This window comes from Mustela nigripes, chromosome 15 (assembly GCF_022355385.1).
Source record: "Mustela nigripes isolate SB6536 chromosome 15, MUSNIG.SB6536, whole genome shotgun sequence".
In the NCBI taxonomy this organism is placed as follows: domain Eukaryota; kingdom Metazoa; phylum Chordata; class Mammalia; order Carnivora; family Mustelidae; genus Mustela; species Mustela nigripes.
Window position 1 is genome coordinate 53247034 of NC_081571.1, and position 8039 is coordinate 53255072.

An 8039-nucleotide genomic window follows, 5' to 3' on the forward strand; every position below is an offset into this window, starting at 1 on the left:
TTGGACCAATACTGTGTCTAGGGCGATGCATTACTATTTTTTCCCTCTGCCCCCTATTGTGGCCATGAGAGGTAGAATTGTGTAACTGGCAGTCAGTAGCAACAAAAGGGATAAGAACACATACCCTTCAGGAGACAGAGGTGAGGATGATGCAACAAAACTTAGATGAAAAGGTACTGAAGGAACAAAAACAATAAATGTCCACTAAATACATTTACTAATGCTATACTATACAATTGGTAGATATAATAGGCAAAAATAATGGCCTCCTAAAGATGTGTTAAAAGATAAACCAAGTAAGGCCTGTTAAAAATTTTTAGAGTTTATTTGAACAAAGAAATCGATTCCTATCAGGCAGTGCCAAGCCAGAAATGGTTAGGAAGGCTCCACTCACAGGAACTCAAGAAGAGATTTCATAGAGAAATGGGGGAAGCAAAGTAAGGAAGGTATTGATTGGCAATGGCTTAAAGCCTAGTTGGCTGTGCGAGATTTGATTGTCCTTAGCATTTTGACCTTGTAAACTTGAGGCATTTAGAGGTGTGGATTTTGGTTTGCTTCACAGAGGCCACCACAACATTAGAGCCATCCCAGGCAAATGGGTTAATTTGTTTAATTAACAAATAGTCACTTCCCAAACCCCAGCATTTATGAATATAGTATGTCACATAGCAAGGAAGGATTAAATTTACAGTTGGAATTAAGTTTGCTAATCCCTGAATCTTAAAATCAGAAGGTGTTCTTGGTTTGCTGAGATGGGCCCCATGTCATCACAAGGGTCCTACTATGTGGAAGATGGTGACAAAGGAGTTAGAGTCACAGAGAAAGTGTTAGTGGTAGAGGACAAGAGCTAAGAAAAGCAGGCAGCTTCTAGAACCTGGAAAAGGAACGGACACGGATTCTCTTACACAAGAGCACAGCCCCGCTGCCACCTTGATTTTAGCCCAGTACAACCCATTTCGGATTTCTGACCTTCAGACTGTAAGATAACAAGTTTACATTGTTTTAAGCCACAAAGTTTGTGGTGGTTTGTTCCAGCAGCAGTGGGAAACTAGGACAGCACCGGAGGCTTTAGAGTTACATAGGCCTGAATCTAAATCTGTCTTCCACCACTCAGCTGTGTGACTTCAGTAAAGGCGGCCTTCCTGAACAACAGCTTTCCAATCCATAAAAATGAGGCTATTCATATTTGACTTAGACGGTTTTTACTAACTGCTAAATGAGATCACAACATAGTGAAGTCCCTGAAACATGGTTAAATACTTAATAAATACTGGTTCCTATTATAACCATCATGATATTCAATCCTCAAAAAAAGACGGTAAGTGATCTTTAGCATACATTGTTTCCATTTTAAAGATGAGAAAACTAAAGTTCACAGGGCACCTAAGTGGTTCAGTGCGTTGACCATCTGACTCCTGATTTCCGCTCGGATCATGACCTCGAGGTCATGAGACAGAGCCCCACGTTGGGCTCTGCATTCGGTGGGGAACCTGCTAGGGATTCTCTCTCTTCTTCTCTTCCTGCTCCTTTCCCCCAGCCTCCCTCTCTCTCTCCCGCTCAAATGAATAAATAAAACTTAAAAAGAAGAGAACTAAAGCTTTAGAATGTTCTGCAACATCACCTAGCTATTAGGGAAAACTTCAAACTCTGGTATTAACTTACAGTCTGCAGTCTAATCTCCCAAGAACTCCAGAGGGATTCAGAACTCCCAGAGTACGTACTGAAATCTTTCTCAGCTGTCTTGTGCTAACGGAATGTTCGACTTGTACTCCAGGCTGTTCAAGAATATGATTGTGTGTGTGTCTGTTTTTTTTTTTTTTTTTTTTTTTTTTGGTGCAGGGGTGGGGGCTGTGGGAGATAGCAGTAGTACTAGATGGGGAACATGAGCAAAGAGGCAGGAAGGGGAATAAGCCATGACCACTGATCCTAGACTCATAGTAGGTTTTAGAGCTTATAGCGGATTATACAAATTCTTAGCCTTTGGGCCAAACCTGGCCTACCCACATATTTAAAACCAAACAAAGAAAATAAGAGGAGCTACATCAAAAACTGAGGCAGAATGCATTTAGACAGGTTTTACGTTTTCCAGTTTGTCACTATCCCGCATTCTACTTTTCAATTCACCTGGCCAATTCGCATGTTTATCTGAAACCTGCAGGATTCAGGTTTCAACTTTGGCTTAAAGGGACCTTGTAGAGTCTCTTATTTAAAAGGAGACCTAAGTCGGTTAAGTGCCTGGCTTACAGAAACACAGCTGGATTATGGTAATCATGACTTCTGATCAAGTTAAACCATCACACAGGCAGATGAGGTCAAATTATGCAAGGTTTGGATATGTTCTTTTCATTTAAAAAAATATTTATTTGAGAGAGAGAGAGAGTGTGTGTGTGCGCATAGGGAGGGAAGCAACAGGAGAGGGAGAAGCAGACTCCCCACTGAGCAGGGAGCCAATGATACAGCGCTTCATCCCAAGACCCTGGGATCATGATCTGAGTTGAAGGCAGCTGCCGAAGGGACTGAGACACCCAGGCACCCTGGATATGTTCTTAAGCATTGCAAAGAAACTGTGTTTTAGGATGATGGTTTGGCAATGCAATGCAGGCTCAACAGAATACAGACACATATAGTAGGAAGACAGCTAGACATACTTCTATAAAGATAAATGGTATAAGACAGTGAGTAGTTATGGTGGTGCACCACGAATGAGTTACAGGTGTATAGAGAAATTGATCCCCATAGCTCCAGGGAAAACTGGGTGGGCCTGAACCTGGAAGATTCCCTGAGCTGGTTGACACTGTGATGACAACCTTATTGGGTTGTCAGGTGTTATACAAACACTGCATAACAATAACAACCATTGTTAGATTCTTATTTCTTTTCACATCTAACATCTCAGCAATTGCCCTGCTTCTTACAGGGACAGGTAGCCAGACAGTAGTTGTGACTCAGTTGTTTTTTCAAGTGCATGCATGAACTTGGTCATAGCCGATCAACACTTCTGTTGAGTTATGGGTATTGTTGACTATATACTTACTATGTTTAACTGCCACTTCAGTTGTCTTTAAAAAGATTATGCTTTATTTAGCATAAAGTTACTAGGTATGGAAATAGAACAACTACTTGGCAAAAAATTACCAGATATGGATGTAGAACAATGGGTGTAAACTTGTATCGGTAGAGCAAATATGGCTTATTAATGACCAAAAATCCATGTTTTCTCACAAAACAGCCAAATAATTTATTGCTCTTAAAAAGTAGATAGTCTTGAGTAGATAAAACAAAAAGGTAGCTTATTCCAGTTCAAGGATGGATAAATTACCAAATCCCTCAGAGTATGAGAAAGAAATTTATGAGGACGAGAGAGCACAGTTTTAAGAAGAAACTACTTTTATTAAGACATCAAACACCACTTTGTTAGAAACATACTGCTGTTTTTGAATAAAAGCTGTTGAATTTTCATTAGTGGGTGAGAAAATGATACCATGAGTTTAGTCAAGTAGGAAATGGTGACAAACCTTGATATTCTTTGACAACCCCCCAAATCAATCGGTTGGTGTTAAAGTCAATAAAAGAACATGAAATATATTGTTTATCTGTGTGTATCACATGGGAGAAAGATTGGGAAGCACTGGAATAGATAATAAATGCTACAGGAGCTTTAAGAAAGAACTTTAGGATGGATCCAAGATGAAAAGATGTGAAGTTATAGCGCATAAGAATTTGAAAAATGTCCAAACTCATTCATCAGCAGTGAAAATAATATCAAATACCCTGACATCCACTAAGTTCTAGGATTTTTCTCCCTTATAAGGCTCCTCAAGCTCCTCACTTACCTCCTTTTTTTATCTCCTCCTTTTCATTCTCTCTCTCTCTCCTTCTTCCTTCCCCACCTTCTCTAACCCTCCTCAGACCCTCCTCTCACGAAGAGAAATGTAATAATGACTTTCTGTTGATTGTACTCCTGCTGAATTAGATGTCCTTGGGGCTCAGTCTCCAAACCAAGTGGTTCATCAATGGTGTGAAATTTTTCTGAAGAGACAGTGCAGAGGAATTCTGGCACCTGCTGTTGCAACAATACTTTTTATCTTCCTCCAATCCCCAGCTTATCTTCTGAGTACCTTTCCCTGGCTTGTCAACATCTTCACTGCTCCTGCCTCTTTCCTGCTTTGAAAAGAATTCTAAATCTGCTGCAGGAAATCTAGGTTGAAGTCTCATTCTGCCACTTGTGCAACCATGGGAAACAACTTACACTCTCCAAGCCATAGTTACTGTGATTGTAATATGGTGACAACCTTATCTCACCTGCCTACTTGACAGACTGTGGTGAGGATTCAACGAACATATGAGAGATGTCAAAATTTCTATTAAGAGTAAAGGCTGGGTGGCTCAGTTCTTGGTTGTCTGCCTTTGGCTTGGGTCATGGTCCTGGGGTCCTGGGATCGAGCCCCGCATGGGGTTCCCTGCTCGGCAAGGAGCCTGCTTCTCTCTCTCCCACTCCCCCTGCTTGTGCTCCCTTTCTTGCTGTGTCTCTCTCACAAATAAATAAATAAAATCTTAAAAAAAAAAAAGTAAAGCCTGAATCAAGTCTGAATACATATTACTGCTTCATTGCTAACATAACATCTCACTTAGTTAACATAGTTCAATAGTTCATTAATAAATTAAAGTTGCATTACCATATACATTTTTTTAAATTTCTGGAGGTAAAACTTCACAATTTTACTTGGCTCTTAGAATTGGGGCAAGTGTATCAGTTACCTGGCCATTCCTTTTAACTTGATTATTTGAAGTTTTGGCAGGCATAGCAATTAGCTGATGCTATGTAAAAACAAACTAATGCCTCTTCCCCAACACACACAAATTCTCAATGTCCTGCTATAAGCAAACATTAATCTAGCTTACAATTCTCAAGGGTTAGCAATGTGTTGGCTAGTCTAGCCTGAGCCTAGATGAGGTGGTGCTCACCTAGGTGAGATACCAAGAGCTACCAAGGTGTGCTCTTGGTATCTTTTACTGTGTTTCTAGGACCAACAGGCTAGCCCAAGCACATTCTTCTCAAGGCAACAGTAGAAGTGCAAGACAGCAAGCAGAAACACAAGCTTGTTAAGGCCTAGACTTGGAACAGGCACACCATTATTTCTGCTCTACTTTATTGACCAGAACAAGTTACATGGCTGAACTCAGTGTCAAGGAGTGGGGAAATACACAGTTGATTCTCATTATTTGTGATAGTTATTCTCTATAAAGTCACCATGAATACTGCATTACTAAATACAGAACCACTGCTCCCAGGAGAAATAGAGGTTCGGTTCCTGTGAGCCTCTGATCACATTTTCAGTAGACCAGTACATAACCTTGTTTAATGTGTTTCTGTTTAGAGACACCTCACTTAATATATATTGTTGACTCATTAACATTAAACTTCTGACCAACAATACCATAACTCATGCTTGAAGGAACTTACTTAACACATGCATTTTCTGTGTAAGGCACGTCACAGTATTCTTGTGTTTGGAACACCGGACAGAACATTTGCACAATGCTTGGGGCCATATATACTCTGGAATCATCAACAAGCAAAAATGCAAAAACAAAATGTGGCATTAAAAAATTGTAAAAAGGACATTTGTTTCTAGTATGAGACCTGAAACAAGAAGGAAGAATATTGCCTGCTCAACCTCAGCTGGGAACTCAAGTTTTTTTTTTGTTTTTTTGTTTTTTTTTTTTTGCCACTGTGCATGTCTGCAAATGACGGTGGACGTGACATGAGTATGAATTTGGGGGTTACAAATAATGTTAGCAAGTAGGCAAATTCAAAATGCAGAATCCATGAAAAACAAGGATCAACACTGCTTTGCCCCTTACTGGGGAAAAAGTTCAAAGTTCTATAGCAAAAGACGTAGGTGAAAAGGAGGGTTAAAAAAGTTGGGGCCAATAATGCAGAATCCAGGAGTTCCACCTCAGACTTACTGAATCAAAATCTGCATTTCAGATTCCCCAGATGTTTATATGCACATTCAAGTTTGAAAAGTGCTGCCTTCAATAGGATGATGGGTATATTCATGCCAGAGTGTGGAAGTTAAACCTTACAAAGATTAGGGGCCTACTACATAATATTTGTATGAGTATTTATGAGTCTGGGGGCATACTGGGACAGCCTCTCTAAGGTGAGGAATAATTTACCTCATCTTGCAATTCCTATTAATAGGGAAGAGGCAGAGGACTTGAGCCTCTCTGGCTTTCTGAGAGCAGCATATGCCACACTTGAAAATATAGCTGCAACACATTTATTGGGCAACATGGATGGCTGCCAGTTTGAGTGGGTCCCTGAGCAAGATAGTGCTCTGTAGAAAGTCTATGCTGAAATGCAAGCTGCTCGCAGTTTGGCCCTATGTCTCAGCAGATCTGATGATACTAGAGCGGCCCACGGTCAGTAAGGATGCTATGTGGAGTCTTAGGTAATCCTAACAAGAGAATCACAGTGCAGAGCCTCAAGGTTCTGGAGCAAGGCCATTCTCTGATAGTCTGTCATTTGGAAAGCAGCCCCTGGCACGCTGCTGAAAGCCTGGCCATACAACTCAGTATTATGCAACAATGACTGCTTATCATTAGCTGGACATTTCAGATTTACCAAGTCACTTATGGGTAGGTATAACAGCAATCTATCAGATAGATAAGGAGAGAAAGGAGTCAAAAGATTGAAAATTCCTTGGAGGTCAAAAAACAGTGGCCAGAAGGACATGAATGGGAGAGCTGGACATTCCTCAAGAAAGACAAACTCAGTATAATAAAATTACCTTTTTCCCACTTTTTTTTTTTTTTTGAAATTTTATTTATTTATTTGTCAGAGAAAGAGAGAGAACCCAAGCAGGCAGGGAGAGCAAGTAGAAAAGGCAGGGAGAAACAGGCTCCCCAATGAGCGAGGAGCCTGACACTGGACTCAATTCTAGGACCTAGAATCATGACCTGAGCCAAAGGCAGTCACTTAACTGACTGAGCCACCTAGGGGTCCCTCTTTTTCTCACATCTAAATTCTCCTCTCCTGGAATGCCCTCTATTGGGTGCAGAGTAGCAGTATGCCCTGGACCCCAGATCAAATCTATGGTTACCATTAACAATTCCTGCTCATCAAAGGGATACCTCCTTAAAGCAGTTTCTCTTTAATCTGTGCCTACCTCTCCGTCTCCATGGTTATTGCCTTAATTCTCTCAACATTTCACTCTTACACATATCCTACAATATTGACAATATTTCAGCATATCTGATGATTCTATTCGTTCCTCAAGTATTTATTGAGCATCTACTATGTATCAGACACTGGGTGAGGCTTTAGGGAAACAATGTGAAGAATTTAAAAAGACACTCCTGCAGACCTCATGGAATTTACAGATTGGTGGAGGAGAGAGATGAAAATCCTGTGTAAAATCCTTCCATGGGGGACGCCTGGGTGGCTCAGTTGGTTGGGCAGCTGCCTTCAGCTCAGGTCATGATCCCGGCGTCCTGGGATCGAGTCCCACATCGGGCTCCTTGCTCCGCGGGGAGCCTGCTTCTCCCTCTGACTCTGCCTGCCATTCTGTCTGCCTGTGCTCGCTCTCGCTCGCTCTCTGACAAATAAATAAATAAAATCCTTAAAAAAAAAAAATTAAAAAAAAAAATCCTTCCATGGTTCCTTGCTGTTTTCAGAATGAAGCCCGGATGTCCGGATGGGCTTGTCCCTTCTTACCTCTCCAGCATCACCTCTAACCTCAGCCCTTCAGTCTTTCTGGGTCTACAGCCACAGTGCATACTTTCCCTTCTTCAGAGCATCCTCCTCTCTGCTGGGCTAAAGTCTTAAGAGTTCACTATGTCTTTTTTTTTTTTTTTTTAAGATTTTTATTTTTTTATTTGACAGACAGAGATCACAAGTAGGCAGAGAGGCAGGCAGAGAGAGAAGAGGAAGCAGGCTCCCCGTGGAGCTGAGAGCCAGATGCGGAGCTCGATTCCAGGACCCTGGGATCATGACCTGAGCCAAAGGCAGAGGCTTTAACCTACCGAGCCAC